Source organism: Narcine bancroftii, chromosome 13, assembly GCF_036971445.1.
Source record: "Narcine bancroftii isolate sNarBan1 chromosome 13, sNarBan1.hap1, whole genome shotgun sequence".
NCBI classification, from domain to species: domain Eukaryota; kingdom Metazoa; phylum Chordata; class Chondrichthyes; order Torpediniformes; family Narcinidae; genus Narcine; species Narcine bancroftii.
Window position 1 is genome coordinate 88,508,043 of NC_091481.1, and position 19,832 is coordinate 88,527,874.

At 44.7% G+C, this 19,832-nt stretch overlaps 1 protein-coding gene and 1 long non-coding RNA gene across 9 annotated transcripts in view; one reads left to right on the forward strand and one right to left on the reverse strand.

Moving 5' to 3' along the window:
* Positions 1–19,832, forward strand: part of LOC138748448 (uncharacterized) — a 162,847-nt gene that overhangs the window by 108,424 nt on the left and 34,591 nt on the right. For both annotated transcript variants that reach the window (XR_011348038.1, XR_011348039.1), the window contains exon 2: positions 2,703–2,867. This is a non-coding gene — a long non-coding RNA (uncharacterized lncRNA). The remainder of the gene's footprint in view (positions 1–2,702; positions 2,868–19,832) is intronic.
* Positions 1–19,832, reverse strand: part of LOC138748445 (sodium/calcium exchanger 3-like) — a 173,627-nt gene that overhangs the window by 98,552 nt on the left and 55,243 nt on the right. The window lies entirely within an intron of this gene.

Below are 19,832 nucleotides of genomic sequence, written 5' to 3' on the forward strand. Positions count from 1 at the left end.
ATCATTCTCTTTCTCTTGCAGCTTGATGTACATGTTTGTTATAAATCTTTTAATTACCATTGTGTCTGTATTCACATATTCAAAGCTGCTTCCTTCTGGTAACCTCAGCCTGCTTCCCAATTTGTCCTTCAAATAGGTTTTCAGTTGGTGGTATGCAAACATTGTACCGTGAGTTATACCATATTTGTCCTTCATTTGTTCAAAAGATAATAATTTATTTCCTGAAAAACAATTTTCTATACTTTTGATCCTTTTTCTCTCTGATTACTCTCTCTCTCTCTCTCTAATGCAAACATTCTCTCTCTCTCTCTCATGGGGACTGCAGATCCACCTGCTTCACATTTAATATGACTTACAACCTCTTAACGATAACAAGATCTTCTCCCTGTTATTTTCAATCTCTGATTCCCCTCTCACACAGCGCGTTCACATTTCCGATCCTCCCTCTAATATATCCCAGCCATGAATCCATCTCTCTCAGGTGTCTGTAATGTCCTCTTGTGTTACTAAGATTTCTCCTTGCTGGCTCCTTTCTCCCTCTGTTTAAGTGCAGTCATGGGAGCAGAAATTCATCAGACCTTTAATTAAACTGTCCCTGAATGATCTGTGATTTACTTCCGGCTGTTAAAGATTTTTCCACCCTCCTAGGCACAGCAGGATGCAGACATAATCTTGTCTCTCCCTCCCTGTGTCTCCTCTGATTACCTCTGGTCTCCTCTTGCTCTGAGCTCCACGAGCCTCTCCTCAATGTGTCTTTCAGTTCCCAGCCTGAGTTGTTTTTCAGACCTCATCTCCGATTTGAACATTCATCCAGACACCACCTGAAAGGTTTGCTCCCCATGCCCCTCCCATCCATGTACTAAAATGTTTACAAATATTAAAATTGAGCCCTCTGTTAAGTCTCCTCTCATCCTTCTTTGCTCCAAAGAGAATAGTCCCAGTTCTGCTAACCTTGCCTCATAAGACAGGTTTTCCAATCCAGGCAACGTCCTAGTAAATCTCCTTTGCACCCTCTCCATGGCTTCCTCATCCTTCTGAAAATGAGGTGACTAGAGCTGAACACAATACCCCAAGTGTGGTCTTCATCAAGGACAGAACTCAGTAAATTTCCCAATCCTTGGGGTTGACTCTAGAGGAGGGCAAGGCTACTGGCCCCCATCTGGACAACATTTTACAGGAGCCTGTCCAGCTGCATCACTGTGTGGGACGGGAGCTGAAAAGCATTGGACTGAAGATCACTGGGGTCTCCCTTTCCTCTACTGATGACATTCACCAGGATCGTTGGCTAAATAGGGCTCAGAGAATTATCGAGGACCCTTTCTATCCAGCACACAGAATCTTTGACCCACTACCATCAGGAAGGAGGTACAGGAGCATCAACATCAGGACGTCCAGGCTGGGGATAACTTCTTCCCACAGGCTGTGGGATTAATGAACGGTGTCCTGTAACGGGGTAAATCAGCCCAAAACATTTATATATATTTTAAATTATATCTTTGTGTGTGTGTATACTGTTTCATCATGTTGTTTATGTACAGTCAGATGATAATAAACTTGAATTTGAAAGCTCCTTCAAATCAAACACTTCTGGCAAAGTCCTTCAAGGAATTGCCTATCTGCTCTGACCAGATCTACCGGGACCATTGCCTGAAGAGGGCGCACAAAATCAGTGAACCGGTGCGGACTCGAAAGGCCAACATGGCCTGTTTCCGCTCCGTAAATGGTTATATGGTCAGGTACAGATTAATCTCTAAAGTGGCCTAACAACCTTACGAGCACCAGCCTCTCCTCTGTTTAGAGTACATATAACATTCCAGCACAGTACAGGCCATTCAGCCCACCTGTAAATCTATTCCACAAAAATCTAAACCTTCCCTCACACCCTATTTTTCTTGGATCCATGTACCTGTCTAAGAGTCTTTTAAATGTCCCTATTGTAGCTGCCTCTAGCACCACCCTCAGCAATGGAAAGCAGGCACCCACCACTGTGTAAAAGAACTTACCCCTAACATCTCCCCTAAACTTTCCTCTATTTGCTTTAAACTGATGTCCTCCAGTATTTTCCCCAGGGAAAAAATGCTGCCTGTCCACCCTATCTACGCCTTTCATAATCTTATCCGCCTCTCGACCTTCATCCCAAACAGAAAAGCTCCAGCTCTGTCAACCTTGCTTCACAAGAGACATTCTCCAATCCAGGAAACATCCAGGTAAATGTCCCTCCAAAACATCTCCAAAGTTAGAGTTGATCACCGTAGCCTCGTACTGTCCCACTGAGACCACCTGTAAATTTGAGGAACGACACCAGATTTTCTGTCTGGGCCCTCTCCAGCCGGATGGCAACAACATCGACTTCTCTGGTTTCTGCTAACCTGCTCTCCTTTCCCCCTCCCCCTGTCAGCTCTCCACCCCCTTCCCTCTCTATTCACCCAGCCATCCCTCCTCCCCTTATTTGCTGCTGTCCCCAACCTGATCTTCTGCACAAGGCTTTGCTTAATTCTCTTGAATGAGGAAGGATCGACATGAAGCTGAAGTTGAGTCCAAAGATGAGTAACAGTTCTTTTAAATGGGTGAAGTGAACTCAAGAGAGTTTGTGTTCAATTTCTGGTATTTTACATTGTGGCTTTGAAAAATGAAGGATGTTGCTTTATCCGAATGTGCTGAGTGATGTTGGCTGGCCATGTGACCTTTGCTCTTCCCCACAGGATGAATTTGCCTCCAGCAGCCGAGTTCCACCTGCCGAGACCCATCGAGCAACTGCAGGGCCTCGGGAGAGCAGGATACCCCAAAATACAAGATTACGAGGGACTGAGACAAGGTGGATGACAGCAACTTTCGCCTGGGGCGACTGTAGCAACTACCAGTTGAAGGTGAGTGGAGGAAAGTTCAAATGTTGACTTACAGTATGGGAACAGGCCCTTCTGGCCCATGAGCCCATGCTACCCAATTAATCCATCAACAAAGAGGGCTGTGATCGCTTCCCGTGCCAGAAACACAGTGTCACAGGGAGAACACAGGCAGTTCCCAAGGTCAGGACTGAACCTGTGGCATTACAAGGCAGCAGTTCTACAGCTGCCTCACTCCTTTCTTCCCCTCCAATGTACCAGAAATGACATTCCCTTGTCATTTCAGGCCTGACAACCATAAGCAAATTCCTTCCCATATACTTCCCTGAACAAGCAGCTGAGTCTGTGTGACGGGCAACATTAGAAGCCATTAGCATCATTCACTCAGGAACAAACCAGATAGATCTCCTTTTGAAAATGACAACCTGAGGCCCACTAACTCAGTGACTGAAGATCAGATATTCATGAGACGTAAGGGACTGGAACAATGATTCACAAAGACCTCCCTCATCGGAGGCTCTCTGACTGTCTGCTGTAGTCTTTTTGACAAACATGCAATTACTCAACAATCACCTGGATATTTGGCTGCATTTAGGAACAATATTATGAGCCAACCAGGAAAATGAAGCATGTCAAAATATCAAGAAAAGATTTTATCCACAGAATTTTACAAAAGAAATTGATCTTCTCCAACAGGAGGAAGTTACAGCAGTTTCTGTTTGTTGTCTGTTTTAAAATAGCTCTAACTTTGGAGCAAACTGACATTTGCAAAAAAATTGCCTGTTATCACAGTTAGCATAGGGTCAATGCAATCTCATCATAGCACCAGCGACCAGGTTAGAATCCAGCGTGGTCTGTAAAGAGTTTGTACCCGGTGTCCAAGTGAGATTCCTCTGGGTGCTCCAGTGTCCTCGCATGTTCCAAAACATACTAAGTTAGTTGAACACGAGTGTGTTTGGGCAGCAGAAAGGTCTGTTATTGTGCTGGAGTCTGAAGACACTGTGATTGTAGTGAAAACACACAAAAATGCTGGAGGAACTCAGCCGGTCTCATGGAAAGAGAGAGGGAATGAACTAGAGGGAAGAAGACAGAGAAGAAGGGGGTTTCTTAATGGAAACCAGAGAAGTCGATGGAATCAGGGACATTCAATTACCACTGGCAATGGTCACATTGTAAGAAATGAATACACAACCGTGGTGGAGAAACTCTGCAGGGCACACAGCATCCACAGGAGGTCAAGGGCAACCAACATTTTGGGCCTCAGCCCTTCATCAGGTACAAGCCAAAACAGGCAGGCGTCTGAATAAAAGGAGAGGATGGAGGAAAGGCCAGGGGGAGGAGCACAGGCCAACAAGTAAGAGATCACAGGTGGATAGAGGTGGGAGGGTAGAACAGGGAGAGGGAGCAACTCACTGAATGTGGAGGAAAGGGAGAGGGGTGGGGAGCTGGAGGGAAGAAAACAGAGGGGTAGGGAAAGAGAGAGATTTGGGAGAGGATATTAATGAAAATTGGAGAAGTTAATGTTAATAGCGTAATAGCGTCTGGTTGGAGAGTGCTCCAGATGGAATAGAAGGTGCTACTCTTCCAAAGAGCAGGTGGGCTCGGTTTGAATACGGTGGCCAGAAACAGTCTTGTTGGAAAGTCTAAACCTCAATATGTGAATCCAATACTTTCCCCCAGTGTCGACGGTTAACGTGTGGACTTTGCTTCTGAACAGTAACTGATTATTTAATCTTCTGTGACCACGTCTATTGCCAGGAGTTGATGAGGAGTGATTTGGTGAACATTGACATGACATTTGTGAGCTGAAGGAAATTTACTGAAAATTGCAGTTAGAAGAGGGAACCATCAGTCAGTAATTAATCAACCAGAGTGAAATTTACAGCCATGCTACATTCCAAATTTAACACAAATAGTGATTAAGAACAAAGTGGCATCTCTATATACGAAGGGTTGGCTCAAACCTGCCACTCCATCCACAATTTACCCAAGTCACCAATTTGCCAGTTCAAACTCTGTTTGCTGACAAGAGCCAGGAAATGTTCCTACTCAATTTTGCCTGAAGCAGAAAAGGCCCCTCAGGTTATCTGCCTGCTTGGAGGCCAACTCCGAGATAAACTGGTACTGTGTCATGTTGTGTGGGCACCTGCCACGCTGATCCCACCAGCGAAATGTGGGCAAAGCCCAGACCATCTGTGCTGTAAGCTGCTTTTTATTTCAGTTGGAAATGTGTTGTTGGAGATTACGACTGATCATTATGGAATCGATCTTATGTGCAAAAACCACTTGCTGACTTCCATGCTTTTACTTCCCATCATTGAGGACAGCACAGTTAGTGCAACAGTTTGCGCAGTGCTGTCACAGCCCCAGCGACTGGGGTTCAAATCCGGTGTTGTCCGTAAGGAGTTTGTACGCCTTCCTGCGTCTGTGTGGGTTTCCCCGGAGGAGGGGGTTCCAGTTTCCTCTCACCGTTCAAAATGAACCGGGGGCTATAGATCAATTGGGTGGCACAGGCTCATGGGCTGATAGACCTGTTACTGTGCTGTGTCTAAATTATGAAAAATATTACCATTTCTTTAAAAGGGAGAAATATAGAATCTGCTGGAGGAACTCAGCAGGTTGACCAACATCAACCACAGTAAAAATATAGACGTAGCCAAATAGAGTGAAGTCTTTATGGAGACATGTTTAGTGTCTCCATATTTTATTTCCTCTTACTCAAAATATACTCATTTCTGTACATTGTGTGCTAGCAAATTCTCTTTCAAGTACAGCACCATTACCGGACATGTGCCTCCTGAGGTGAAATACCCTTCCATGTTTGAAGGGTTTCCTCATCTGTCGCAGACCCACAACGTCTGATTATTCAAAGGCTTCTAGACTCTGATCCTTCACCACAGGGCCCTCGCGTTGGCTGCACCAAGCCTCAGTGCATTCCTCAGCACGTACTCCTGCAGCCCGGGATGTGCCAGTCGGCAGCACTCCCTCACCGACATCTCCGTGCACTGAAAGACCGACAGGTTTCAGTCTGACCAAAGAGCGTCTTTCACCAAGTTGACAGTCTTCCAGCAGTCCTGGATGTCTGACTCTGTATGCATCCCCAGGAACAGCCTGTAGATCAGAGCGTCCTCTGTCACACTACTGCTGGGATGAACCGTGACAAGAACCCTTGCGTCTTTATCCCAACTTCTTTGAAACCCACCGTCTCCTGCATCTTGGGCACAACGTGCGTGGTGGGTTGTACAGGAAGGATCTGACTGAGAGGTTCCTCCTACCGCCAGCCAGGCCAAGTCCTGGTCATTGTTGGTGAGATCTAGCAATGAGGTATTCTGCCAGATGACCTGGACGGTCAGCTCAGAAAACTAGACCAATGTGTCATTCAAGTGTCTGCAGGGTGTCCGTCCTGACCACTGCCTGATGAACCTGGTCAAAGGTGTTTGTCTGGAAAAACGTTGCCACAAAGACTGACTAGGATATTGTGTGGCCAGATCTATCCTTCACAACACCATTCTCCAGATCCTCAACAAGGCCTCTTGTGGTAAAATACCTCACTCAAGGTCAAGTGCTCAACCGTCCACGTCGCAACCAAAGACACAACAGGGTCCACAAGAATTCTCAGACATCTCATGGTCATTGTACCCCAGAATATCTCAACCTTCAGCACTTCTCAACCACCCCTCCAAAACAAAAAAAACATGCCAACTCTTGGAGTTTGCTTCCCATTCAAAAACATTATGGCTTGTTGACAAGATTCCCATTTTTCTGGGGTTTTTTTTTAGATGCACATTGATAGTGTCGTGTCCGAGTTTGTTTTTTGCACAACCAATAAGTGGTAATTCTACCTGGACCGCATGGAAAAGAATCTCAGGGTTGTATGTGATGCTGTGTATCTACGCACCAGTTTGGTTACAAGTAAGAATTTCAGAGCACAATCTGGGTGTATGACAGTAAACTCATTATCGTTATGTCAAACCAGTCTATCATTTACATCTAACTCCAGGTCCACTCCACAGCAGAGAATGAACTCTTGAAATCTGTTCATTTTTACCACAGCAACCCCTTCATTTCTCACTCTGTCTCCAATGGAGGGAATGCCCTGTGATCACAGAACATCTCCTATGATCTGCTTCCCCTCCTGTGGAGTACGTGCTGACCTGCCTCTAGCTCCTTAATATATTGGAGATGGATCATTCAGCTATGTTATAGGTTCATGGGCAAAGCATTGGCAATGAGTTGGGAGGGAGAGGCGGCCATTGGGAGTTGTGGTAAGGGCAACCAAGAAGGAACCTTTAGAGACCACAAGAATTATAATGCAACATTCCAGAGTTTACTGGAGAATGGCCAGTTCATATGCATGGTTCAAGAGAGAGAGATGGCTCTAATCAGGTAATTACAGGCTGATTAGTTCAGCATCAATGGAACAGGACAATGAGGGGGCCATTGATTGAGGATGAAATTGCCACGTATCTGAATATTGAAACAACCAACATTGATAATTTTAAAAATTATTATGCTTCATTAAACATAAAATTGTTTACCTCAGACCTTTATTTATTTCTGGGGATGGTAGTTTAAATGTCGACTGTAAAATAGCCTGTGGAGGTGTGGAGCAGAAGGGAGTTGATGGGAATGTGGCGAGAACAATACAGGATTAGAGTAGGATTAGTGTAGGAGGGCATGGACTCAATGGGATGAAGGGCCTCTGAGACTATGATTTCTGCCTTCCTTCCACTGTCGATTCTGGAGGTGAGAGACTTAGCTTATTTTTTGCTTAATTTTATTGACAGCACAAGATAAGCCGATTCTGGCCACCGAAACCTGTACTGCCCAATTACTCCCAATTAACCTACAACCCAGTATGTTTTGGAGGGTGGGAGGAAACCGGAGCCCCCAGGGAAAAACCCACACAGGTCACATGGAGAATGTGCAAACTCCTTACAGTCAGTGGTGAATTCAATAGATGCAGGAAAGTTGTTTCTACTGGTAAGTGGAACTGGCACAAAGCCTCAAGGTTTAGAAGAGTTAAATTTAGGATGGAGAGGAGGAGGAACTGCTTAGTAGTGAATCTGTGGAATTTAGCCAGGGAAGCAGTAGGAACTGCCTCATTAAGAGAGTTAGATCGATTTTTGTGGTCGGGGAATGGAGGGTTAAGGATAAAGGTGGGCAGGTTGGGTTGAGGAAAGTCCAGATCAGCCACATGACCCACTCCTGCTCCCATTATGTTTTTATGTTATGATCCCACCCAGACTGGCTCAAAGGATAGACTGACTCCACAGATGGGCTGACTATCTGACAAGGGCACCTGATTGAGGGTTGGGGAAGTGAGAGAAGATGCAGATTCTTAATGTGGCCTCTGTGGTAAACTTCCCATCCCCAGAAATGAATAAAGATTGCAGGGAAACTCGAGTGGTGATCAGACAGCCAAACAGGGGATGTGAACACCAAGAAAATGCCACCATTGACATAATTCAGGGAACCTAATTCATGGTAGTACCTAACACAGAAGTATTGTCAATTGCCATCTTGCAACAATAGTGCAAAACCTGGCTTGGTTTTTTATTCCCATTTTCTAGGGACAGGAGGGAAGACTTTGGGGATCGGTGGCAAACAGCTTTAAATGATTTTGCCACAAATTCAGAGTTAGATAAAACCATAGGGAGCCAGTTAAATTGGATTCTCTCTCGGAGAGTGTCTGGAATAACTAAGAGTAGAGAGCAGGTGCTGAGGAATTCTAATCAGACACAAATGCATTTCTCACCCAAGATAAATCAATTGGATAAATCTTTCAACCTCAACGTGGCACAAAATGAAGGATAATCCTCTAAAAACACCATAAAATATTCCATTCACCTGCAGGCTTGACTATTCCAGTGCTCTCTTTGTCCACTTCCTGTGACCCATTCCATACAAACCTGAAATTCATTCAAAAATAATTGCAACACTTATTGTTCATTCTTACTGATGCCTTTCCACTCACCAACTCCAGCAGCTTCTGGGTGAGAACCATTCCCTTCCTTCTCCTCAGATCTAGCCTGTAATCTGGTATCCTCCTGATTTCTGTAACGCACGGACCCCCCCACTGCTGTAACTCTCCCAAGTTCTTACTCATGATTAAAAAAAAATTTGAACAAAAATATACATGGGCAGTTCATGAGTCTGTAGATGAAAACTGCCAGAATTGTGGACAGCGAGAATTATGCGCCCCCCCCCCCCCACCCCCACCTCCAGTTTCACCCAATTCACCAGATTCAACCTGCACATTCCCCAATATCATTCATTCACAGGACATAGTCCCCTGTTACCCTTCAAATATCCACAACGTTTTAACCGAGGAAAATGTCCCAAGGTGAGCTTCCAATCATCAAATCATTGAGGTCAATGGGAAACCAAAACAGGAGATGGGCAAAACCAGCATTTATTTCCCACCTTGACTTTTTTCTGGCCCCTGAACTGAGAGGTTGGGCCATTCCAGAGAGAAACTCATAGTTGAACACCTTGCTGCGGGTTAGAGCTAGATAAGAGCCATATATTTCCCATTCTGAAACACATTATTGAACCAAATAGATGATTATAATGAGCCGCAGTTTCACTCCCACCATTATGATATTAGTTATTTAATCCAGCTTTAAATTCCCCAGCTGTTTACTGGCCTCTGGCTACTCTCCCATGTCTTGTCGAGGGAGAGCTGATTAGTGTTGCCTTTCTAGGCATACAGTCCACAATATAACCACGGTCCTAGCACTTCCATAGAAGAACTGGAGATTTGCTGTGGCTTGTTTAATGTGGCTTATTCCATCTCCAAAACCAGGATGACCATATTTTAAACCAAACCCTGTAGCTGCCATTGGAACATCAGAATCAGCCATTCAGCCCATTGAGCCTGTTCCGCCATTCAATGAAATCACTGCTGATCTGATGAGAGGCTCATCTCCACCAACCTGCCTTTTCCCCATGTCCCTTAATTCCCCTACGATGTAAAAAATCTATCCAACCTTGTCTTAAATATATTTACTGAGGTCACCTCCACTGCTTCAATGGGCAGTGAATTCCCTCAGGGAAAAGCAGTTCCTCCTCAACTCCATCGCAAATCTAATACCCTGGATCTTGAAGCTCTGTCCCCTAGTTCTGGTCTCCCCCACCCATGGAAATAAATATCTTATCCATACCTTACATAATTTGATATGTTTCTATAAGTTCCCTTCTCTCTCTTCTAAATTCCAGCGAGCACAGTCCCAGACAAACGTTTTTGCAAATGATGGATCTCCACTGGGAGGCACTTTGATAAGGGTGGCCACGTTGGTGAGATCATCACAGACAGGGTTGGTGAGCTATTTTGGAAAGAAGTTGCTGGCTCTAATTTGAGTTAAATAAGAAAGTCTGCAGTTGCTGGGTCCCAACCCAATACTTGAACACGTTGGAGAAACTCAGCAGATTACGCAGTATCCAGGGAAAGGAAAGGATGCCTGACAAAGGGACCAGGCCTGAAACGTTGCTTGCCCTTTACCTGCTGAGTTTACCTGCTGAGTTTACCTGCCGAGTTTTGCCAGCACCTTGGCATTGGGAGCTCTAATGATCGTCTTTTCTTGTTGGTGAGTCAGTGATATAATGGCATTATAACCCAGATAGGAAGCCACGTAGCTGCACGTTATGGGAAGAGGCAACATTGAGAGGGACGGCAGGACCGATGGAGCTTCGATATCTCGGAAGGGACTCTCTTTCACTTCTTGTTGGGGATGCTGGAGAAGTGGCACCTACTTGTATGCCTTTAAAGGCAAATAAAAATAAACAAACAGGACAATAAAGGAACCTTTGACCATAATTACCTCACCCAATCTTCCCCTGAATTGAAGGAGGTGATGTCTGCATGTGACATCTCATTGTATCGGGTCTGGCCTGTGTATCAGCCCAACCCCTCTGGTTAAGATAGCAGATTTTACTTCCTTAGAGTACTTGAGATTTGTTATTTTATATCAAATCAGGATTGCAATCAGCAGATTTTGTTTTTAATTGCACATCCCGTCAGACTCTGCCCAAACAGTGGGAATCCGGATTGAACCGGGAACATGAGGGCATCTGAGGCAGCTGCCTCAACCACCACACCACAGTATCATCCCAGAACCCTTTGCCTTCAGTCATTCATGAGGGATATCAGCAGCTTTCAAACCCCCACAGTCACATTCTTTCTCCATTCCCATCAACTCTCCGATTCTACAAATAGAGTGGCAGTCCAACCTACAAAACCCCGTCATCACCCCCCGCTGCAGGCCACTGAAGACTGAAGGAAGAAATGGCAGATGCATTTCTGGTGATTGTCCAAAATTCTCTGGGATCCGGGCAGGTCCTGACAGATTAGAAGACAGCAAATGTCACACCACTGTTTAAAAACTGATGTAGGCAAAAGGCAATTATCTATTGGCCAGTTAGTGTCTGCAATCAGGAAGATGCTTGAATCTATCATTAAGGAAGAAATAACAAGAAGAGAAATTGTTCCATTGGGCAGACACAGCATGGATTCAAGAAAGGCAGGTCCTGTTTCACAAATTCACTGGAGTCCTTTGAGAATGAGTGCAGTGGACAGAGGAGAACAGATGGATGATGCGCACTTGTATTTCAAGAGGCATTTCCTCGTATCCTTTTTTTTTCATCCATGCATCTGTCTAAGAGTCTCTTAAATCCCCCTAATGTTTCAGCCTCCACCACCATCCTTGGTAAGGCATTCCAGCCACCCACAACTCTCTGTGTAAAACACTTCCCCCTGACGTCTCCCCTAAATTTCCCTCCCTTCACTTTGTACATATGTTTCCTGGTGTTTGCTATTCCCGCCCTGAAGAAAAAAAGCACTGGCTGACAACCTTATCTATGCCTTTCACAATCTTGTAGATCTCCATTAAGTCTCCTCTCATCCTTCTACACTCTAACCCAGTGATTCTCAACCTTTTTCTTTCCCCTCACAGACCACTTTAAGTATTCTCTATGCCATTGGTGCTCTGTGGTTAGTAAGGGATTGCTTAAAGTGGGATGGGTAGATAGAAAATGTTTGAAAACCACTGTGTTAATCGTCCCTCATGGGCTCGTTATGTGCACGGTTTCAGAACTCCAAAGGAAATGGGCCAATGACAATTTTTCTCAAGCAAAATATTTCAGTAACATTTGGGTCTAAAGTAGTGATTCTCAACCTTCCCTTCCCACTCACATACCTCCTATGCAATCCCTTACTAATCACAGAGTACAGATGGCAAAGGGATTACTTAAAGTGGGATGTGAGTGGAAAGAAAAAGGTTGCGAACCCCTGTTCTAAAGAGAAAAGTCCTCGCTCGGCTAATCTTGCTTCATAAGACTTGTTTTCCAATCCAGGCAACATCCTAGACAATCTCCTCTGCACCCTCTCCATAGTTCCACATCCTTTCTATAATGAGGAGACAAGAACTGAACACAATCCTCTAAATGTGGTCTCACCAGAGATTTGTAGAGGTGCAACATGACCTCTCGACTCCTGAACTCAATCCCCCATAAACCTTCTTAACTATGAAACTAGCTATTTGATAAGGTCCTATCCATAAGATTAGGAAACATGCAGTCGGGGCCATTGAGGAGAGGTTGGTTAACCAATAGAAGAAGGAGAGTTGGGATAAACTGGTATTTCTCTAGTTGGCAGTCAGTGGTGGTTGGGGTGCTGCAGGGGTCAGTGCTGGCTCCACAACTGTTCACAATGTTCATTAACAACATGGAAGAGGAGATGGAATGCACCACTCAAACTAGGCTTGCTGATTGACTGAAGTAAGTGAATGAGCAAATTCTACAGAGGGGAGATATCGATAAGCTAAATGAGTGGACATGGTTCTGGCAGATGGAATACAATGCTCATAAATGCAAGGGAAAATAGAAGAATGGTGAATGATTACAGCCTGGTGTCACGCAGAGAGTCTTGGAGGGCTTGTGCCAAAGGTTGGTTTGCAAGTGTAACAAATGGACTATTGGGTTTCACTTCTACAGGGATTGATTTTGGGAGCAGGGAGGTTCAGCTGAAATTGTACAGGGACTGCTGAGGCCACATCTGGAGGAATGCGATCTCTCCTTACTTGAGGAAAGATTGATTGGCTTTGGAGGCAGTTCACCAGGTTGATTCTGGAGATGAGGGGGTGAGTCCATGAGGAGAGATCAAGTTGCCAGGGATTGTAACCAATGGAATTCAAAGAAATGAGAGGGGTTACAAAAACAATACAATACAAGAATAGGCAAGATAGAGGCACCCATAGTGAGACTAGAACTCATGATTCAGGGGAAGGAGATTTAGGACAGAGATGAGGAGGAAATGCTTTTCCTAGTTAGAGAATCTAGAAATCTCGACTCAAGGAATCAGTAGAAGCTGCCTCGTTAAATATATCTACGTCAGAGACATAGATTTTTGCATAATTGGGGAATTAAAGTTTTTGGGAAACAGGCAGTAAGTGGAGCCATCATCAGTCAGAACAGCCACGATCTTATTAAATGGTGAACAAACTCAATGGCCCAGATGGATGACCTCTTATTCTCTGTGTGAGGCACTAGCTCAGAAAGGCAAGTCAGCATCATATGAGACCCCCATCACCCTGGTCACAGCCTCTTCTCACCACTCCCTTCGGGCAGAAGGTCCAGAAGCCTGAAGACCACAACTTCTAGGTTCAAGAACAATTTTTTCCCAACACCTATCAGGCTTTTGAATGTCCCCTTGTAACAATGATCAGGGACAGCTCCGACACCACAAAAGGACAGTCTGCCCTGTTGTAACATCAGTTTTTTGCTTGCCCCATGGTTACCGTTAACATTTATTATCTCTTTATAATTTAATGTGTCTCATTATAGTTGTTTTTTTTCCATGAAGTATCTTTGACTGCAGCAAGAATTTGGGGGCATATGTTCATTGTAGACTGTGTATGAGAAGAAGCTCATTATTTTTTGAAACATCTGTTTGGGCCCACTTACGGATGCAATCTTGGCTTTGCTTTCCTGTCATGAATGTAGAGTTTGGCTTTCACGTTCAGATTAGTTTCAAAAATTAATCCCAAACCCTTTTCAATCTTCTGCCTCTATCTATGGCAACAGGCAAACCACCTTCATCTAGTTACTTTGGATTTATCCAGGGCCACCCAGGATTCCTGCTTCAGACTGCACATTGGCCACAAGCAAACTTTATTAAAGCAGAGAAGTGACATGGTCCACTAGTCCCCGGCGCTGGCCAACAACCCTTCTGCTACTTAGAGAGAGGTGGTGGTAGAACCAGATGCCTTACCTAAGGAAGGATGGATGTTCCTTGGTGGGAGTGGTGAGAAGGTACATGGGATTGATTTCTGAGATGAGAATGTATTGAGAAGATTGGGTGAAGCTTTCTCACTGCAAAGAGACGCGATTCTGTGGATGAGACAGTGAGCAGTTCCAGTGTTGAAAGAATTAATCCCAAGGGGTTGCAGGTTTTTTTGGTGGGGAGAGGGTTATTTACCTCGTGTGGAGGTGAGTGGTAGAACCTGCAGCAAGATGGTGAGAATGAATTGGGATGAGTGGAGAATTGGTGTAACTATATAGACATTGGGTGAAATAGTCTGTATCCATGCTCTGATGATGAGGAAGGGAGCAAATATAAACTGAGGGATTATAAAGCTGAGCGCAGAATGAAGGGGTACTGTTTTATGATGCAGATTAAGAGGAATATGATCTCTCAGATCTTTGAAACGCGATGCCCCAAAGAGCTGTGGAAGATGAGTTAAGGAGGCCATCTCATGGCTTGGTATTTGGACTAAGGAGCCAAATGTTATGGGGATTGGAGCTTTTAAAAAGATAAATCAATCGGGATCTCATGAATCAATGAGATTCAGGTTCAGGGGCCTTCAGACCAACTCCTGTTCCATTGTTCATGTGGCAGATAACATAGAATTCACAATACCAGTCACATTCAATGATTTACAGAATCCCAGCTCACTTTGTATCCTTGTCCAAGGATGAGTTTAATTGTACAAGACCACAGTCAGTCCTAATTTGCAGAACGATTTGCTGATGTGGTGAGTGTTGGTGACATTTTGGAAAGATTGCAAAACAGTCAGCGACGGCAGCAAACAGGTTTCACCCACAAGCTACCAACTGGTCCAACCTCATTCAAGAAGGACTGAAAGAAATGTGCAGTCAATGGTTTCAGAACAAGATTGAAAAGATGATGGAAAGTCATCTCCTTTGAACATCATATTGAGACATATTTGACCTGGATGAAGAGGGCATTCAAAATCACTGAGGACCCCCCACCATCCCACACACACCATCTTTCAACTACTCTGTCGGGGAAGAGATCCAGGAGGATCAGAGCCAACACCACCAGGCTGAGGAACAGCTTCTTCCCGCGGGCAGTGAGAACGACCAAAGGAACGGCTCCCACTGACCACCCGAGACTCTCATATTCACAAAACAATATTTATTTATTTGTATAGATCAGTGGCTTTCAAACTTTTTCTTTCCACCCACCTACCACCTTAAGTAATCCCTTACTAATCACAGAGCACCTATGGTATAGGGATTACTTAAAGTGGTAGGTGAGTGGAAAAAGGTTGAGATCCATTGGTATAGATGAATACTTGTCCTAAATATGTATTATTTTTCTCTATGTATGTTATGTCTGGGTGTGTGTCTGTGTGTTTTGCACAGACTGGAGAAAGCTGTTTCATCGGGTTGGACGTGAACAATCAGGTGACAATAAACTTGACTTGACGTCACAATCTCAGAACCAAATTTAGTTTGGAAACTAGGAGCTGCATCTGTCTATGAGCATAGTAGACTCTGGGACAAACCACCTCTCATCTCCTCCCCCTACTTCTTCCTCCCTCCTCTCCTCTCCTTCCCCACAATTTGATTCAGGCATACCTTCACAAGGGGCTCAGGCCCAAAACATTGGTTACCCTCGACTTCCTATGAATGCTGTGTGACCTGCTGAGTTTCTCCAGGACGGCTGAGTGTTGAGAAACAAAAGGATCAGAAAGTTATTAATGCTGATTAAAGATTAGATCGAGGGGCTTGTGTCTAGGAGTGAAGGTAATTTCACAGACCAGTGATGTGCTCATTTTTAAATCCAAGTCCTTCCTAGGGTGAATTATTCCTGCATTGAGCAGCTGGAAATGTCATTTTCCAATTTTGAGAGAGATGCAGCTGAGCACAATCATTATTGCGAGGTTTGTGGAGATCGACTGTGCAGAATCCCCCAAAACGAGCTGTGTCTGCTCCGTTGCCTGTTTTAAACAGCTCCTGATATTTAATTCAATTACGTGCCCTTATCAACATGCAGCTGTTCACCTCTTGGATCCAGACATCCATTACACACAACACGCTACCAACAATCCCATTTTGTTGCTGAGAAATTAAAACATGAACACAATTTTTCAGAAATGTGTTTTTCACAAGCAGGCAGTTTCTCCAATTAAGTGATTCTGTTGCAAATGTCGATAATGGCATCTACAGGGCAGGTTCAGTATTAAATGAGTCTTTCTAATGATAGATTATTCCAGTTGATAGATTAGAGCCAGGAGACATTTAAAGTATGTGACAGAGAGTTGGCCTCTGGAATGCAGTTCTGTGGGTACACTGGTTGTTGGCAGTGTGCTGCCCTGAGTACCCTGGACCAGACTCAACAGGGTGCACCTGAACATTAACAAATGCTTTTATCAATAACTTTTGCTCGGTGACTAACAACCAGAACTCGAAGGCAGTCAGGCAAGAATTCTCCAGAGAAAATAGGTCTCTTCTTGGTTCAGTTGTGTTTCTGGTCCGATTTTAGTCAGAAGCACAGGGTCATCCTGGGGTGGCACAGAAATGCAAGTCTTTCCTTTGCGTGGCTGGTTGGATTAATCAAGTTATTTCTGCAAGACACTGCTAAATAAACTATCTCATTTGGAGGAATAAGTTGACAATAAATTCTGGTTCTGGAATTAAATCTGCCAAATTCCCACATCTCCTTAACGTGTGCCCCAGCCACTCCCTTAGAGGCTCCCCCACAACCCACTGGACCACAAAGTTTGGGGGTTCAGTCAAGAGAACTTGGTGCAGTGCCAAGGGAGCAAACACCCAAGGTCCTTGTAGAAAGATCATGCCAACTGTGGAATTCCTTCAGCTGGAAGCAAAACCTTCACCTCAGTATTAATACCACCATCACCGCTGGATTACTGGTTCCCCACTACCTGCTCTCACTCACACTGGCTAGAAATCAAGTGAAGTTTATTATCATCTGATTGTACAGGTACAACCTGACGAAACAGCATTTTCTAGTGCTTGGTGCAAAATACACATGCACACCCAGACATAACACACACACAGACAAATTACACCTACATAAAACAAGTATTTCACCTACACAAATAAATAAATAAATGCTGCCTTATGAATATCGGTCTCGGAGGCGGAGTATGAGCAGTTCCCTTGGTCATTCATCTCACTGCCCGTGGGAGGAAACTGTTCCTCAGCCTGGTGGTGCTGGCTCTGATCCTCCTGGATCTCTTCCCCAATAGAAGCAGTTGAAAGATGCTGTGTAGGGGGACACAAATTAATGTGCCTGATTCTTAAAAGACTGTCTGAAATGACAAAACCTTGTCAGGGGTGGACAAGCACTGGCCTAGCCTAATATGTGCCCGAACTGGGAATATGTTAACATGTTAGAAGCAAGTCCTGCAGGTCCCATCCTGCAGGGTGAGTATCCACTGGATGTTTATAATATAAAGCAATTTTTCACCACACAGATGCCAATGGCAACCCCAGCATAAACACCCCTGGACTGAGGAACCAATTATTTGGTCAATCTGGAGTGGTACACGGACCAGGATAGGGAAGGGCAGCAGATTTCCATCCCAAAGCTCCTTGCTTCAAATTCATCTTGTTCATTACATTTTCCTGGAGGATTTGAACTCCTCTCTCTCAATAAGTGGCCCTGAAGCAAGGCTTGTCATTCAGTAACTTAAGCGTTGCACAACCTGAGCTCTTGAATGACGTGACCCACGGCTAACTTTGTCACGTCATTTGTGGAACTTGCGATTAGCAGCACAAAGTTACAGAATTGTGGGGCACAGAAACAAGCCCTCCAGCCCACCTCACCATGCCAACTGTGATTGCTATCCCACCTGGCTCTCCACCGCTCTGAATCAAACACATACAACCCCACCGTCACAAACACGCACTCACTCCCCCTCCAACACACTCACACACCTCTAACACACACACTCACTCCGCCTCCAACTCACCCCTGACACTCACACTCACTCACTGCCCCTCAAACACACACAACACGCAGACACACATTTACCATCCCTCTAACACACACACCCACCCAGGCATCTCACAATCCTACTTGGATCGCAACACGTTGACAGGCACAAGAACAGGGGGGCAGGAATGGATAAGACCAGGAAAAGTATCCCGTACAGATACAGAATGACTACGATGTACCCTAGAATAAAACTGAACATCACAACTAATGATAAACAAACAGACAAAATTCAATATTAAATTTCTTGTTTCTGCAGAAAAACAAACCAAACCTAAATCTGTAATCCCAAAACTAAAAAAGAGAAAAGGCCTTAAACCACTGTCAGGGCGCGTCGGTGAATTGCCTTTCTACGTAAATAAGTACGTTCAGCAAGAGTCTACAAACACTTCGTATGTTATATACAAAACTGTAAACCATTATTAAAATTGTTCCACATTTTATCAAACATAACTTCAGTTTCCAAGACATTGTATCTGATCTTCTTGCGGTTCGAGCGTGACAAAGTTCAGGTCAACCATTGTGCATAACTGGGAGGGATCGAGTCATTTCATCTTCTACCCATTAAAGTGGCAAAAGCCATCACATGGCAATCCAACCCTGACCATCCAACACCAAATCAAGCGGACATGGGATGGGGTCGAACAGTAATCAAAAAAATATGGGAAAACACATAAAAAATTTCCTTCCAATAGTGATCCCATGCTGAACGGGACCAAAATGTATGAAACAACCCCCTTAAAATATCTGTCACATAAGGGTGATTGGTGGAAAAATCTTAGCTCATTTATCTTCGGATAAATCTTCAATTGAAAAAGTGAATGATGTTCTGAGGTTTTATTTCTGTGCCATTCCTGGAGATATTAGTGGCCAAGTGAACAGCACCGTACACAGTGGGTCCCGTCCACAGGCATGTTTATTATCAACAGCGATCATTGGGCCTGATGAAAACTAGAGTGTGTGCTGCCCTCTGCAACCTTCTCATTGCAGCTTGGTATTTTAATGCGATGCAGCTTGACAGCACCTCTGATTGATTGGTATGAGCAGAGGCTGTTTGTGTTCAAACACAGAGAGGCTGCATCCTGTGTTACAGAGAAGCATTAACACTTGATCATTTACACCCACACATAAGGTAATTCAGGGCCCGCAGCCCAGTACGAGTTGGAGAGTCTGAGCCAGAGCTACAACTCACCGAGATCCCAGTGTAAAGCGATCACGACATGTGGACAGTGCATCCAGGAGTCCCTCCCAACCAGCTGACAGGTGGCAGGTGGCACGGAAAGACTCAATGGATGGGACACTCCACAGCTCCAGGGATCAATTTCCATCTAGGTAAAGGATGCACACAGGAAAAACGGCTGGGAATCAGCAAAGAAATGAGCTCATAGCAGAATTTACAGGAGAGAGGAGGGAAGAGGAGAAAGAGAGAGAGAGAGAGAGAGAGAGAATAAAATGAGCCAGGAGGTATAAAACACAGAGAGTGGGGCGGAATGTGAAATACGATCCTAATAAATGGAGGTTGGGTGGGGGGGGGGGGGGGCGAAGAGAGAGATATGGAGAGGGGAAGAGAGATGAGCAACTAAACAAAGAGCGAGTCCATGGAGAACGGGAGTGAGGAAGATGAGAATCAGAGAGGATGGGAGAGGGACTGGGCTGGGGAGGCACAGTCTGAAGGGAGTCAGACAAACCGCCCCCCAACACAACTACTCAAATCTCTTCAGTGG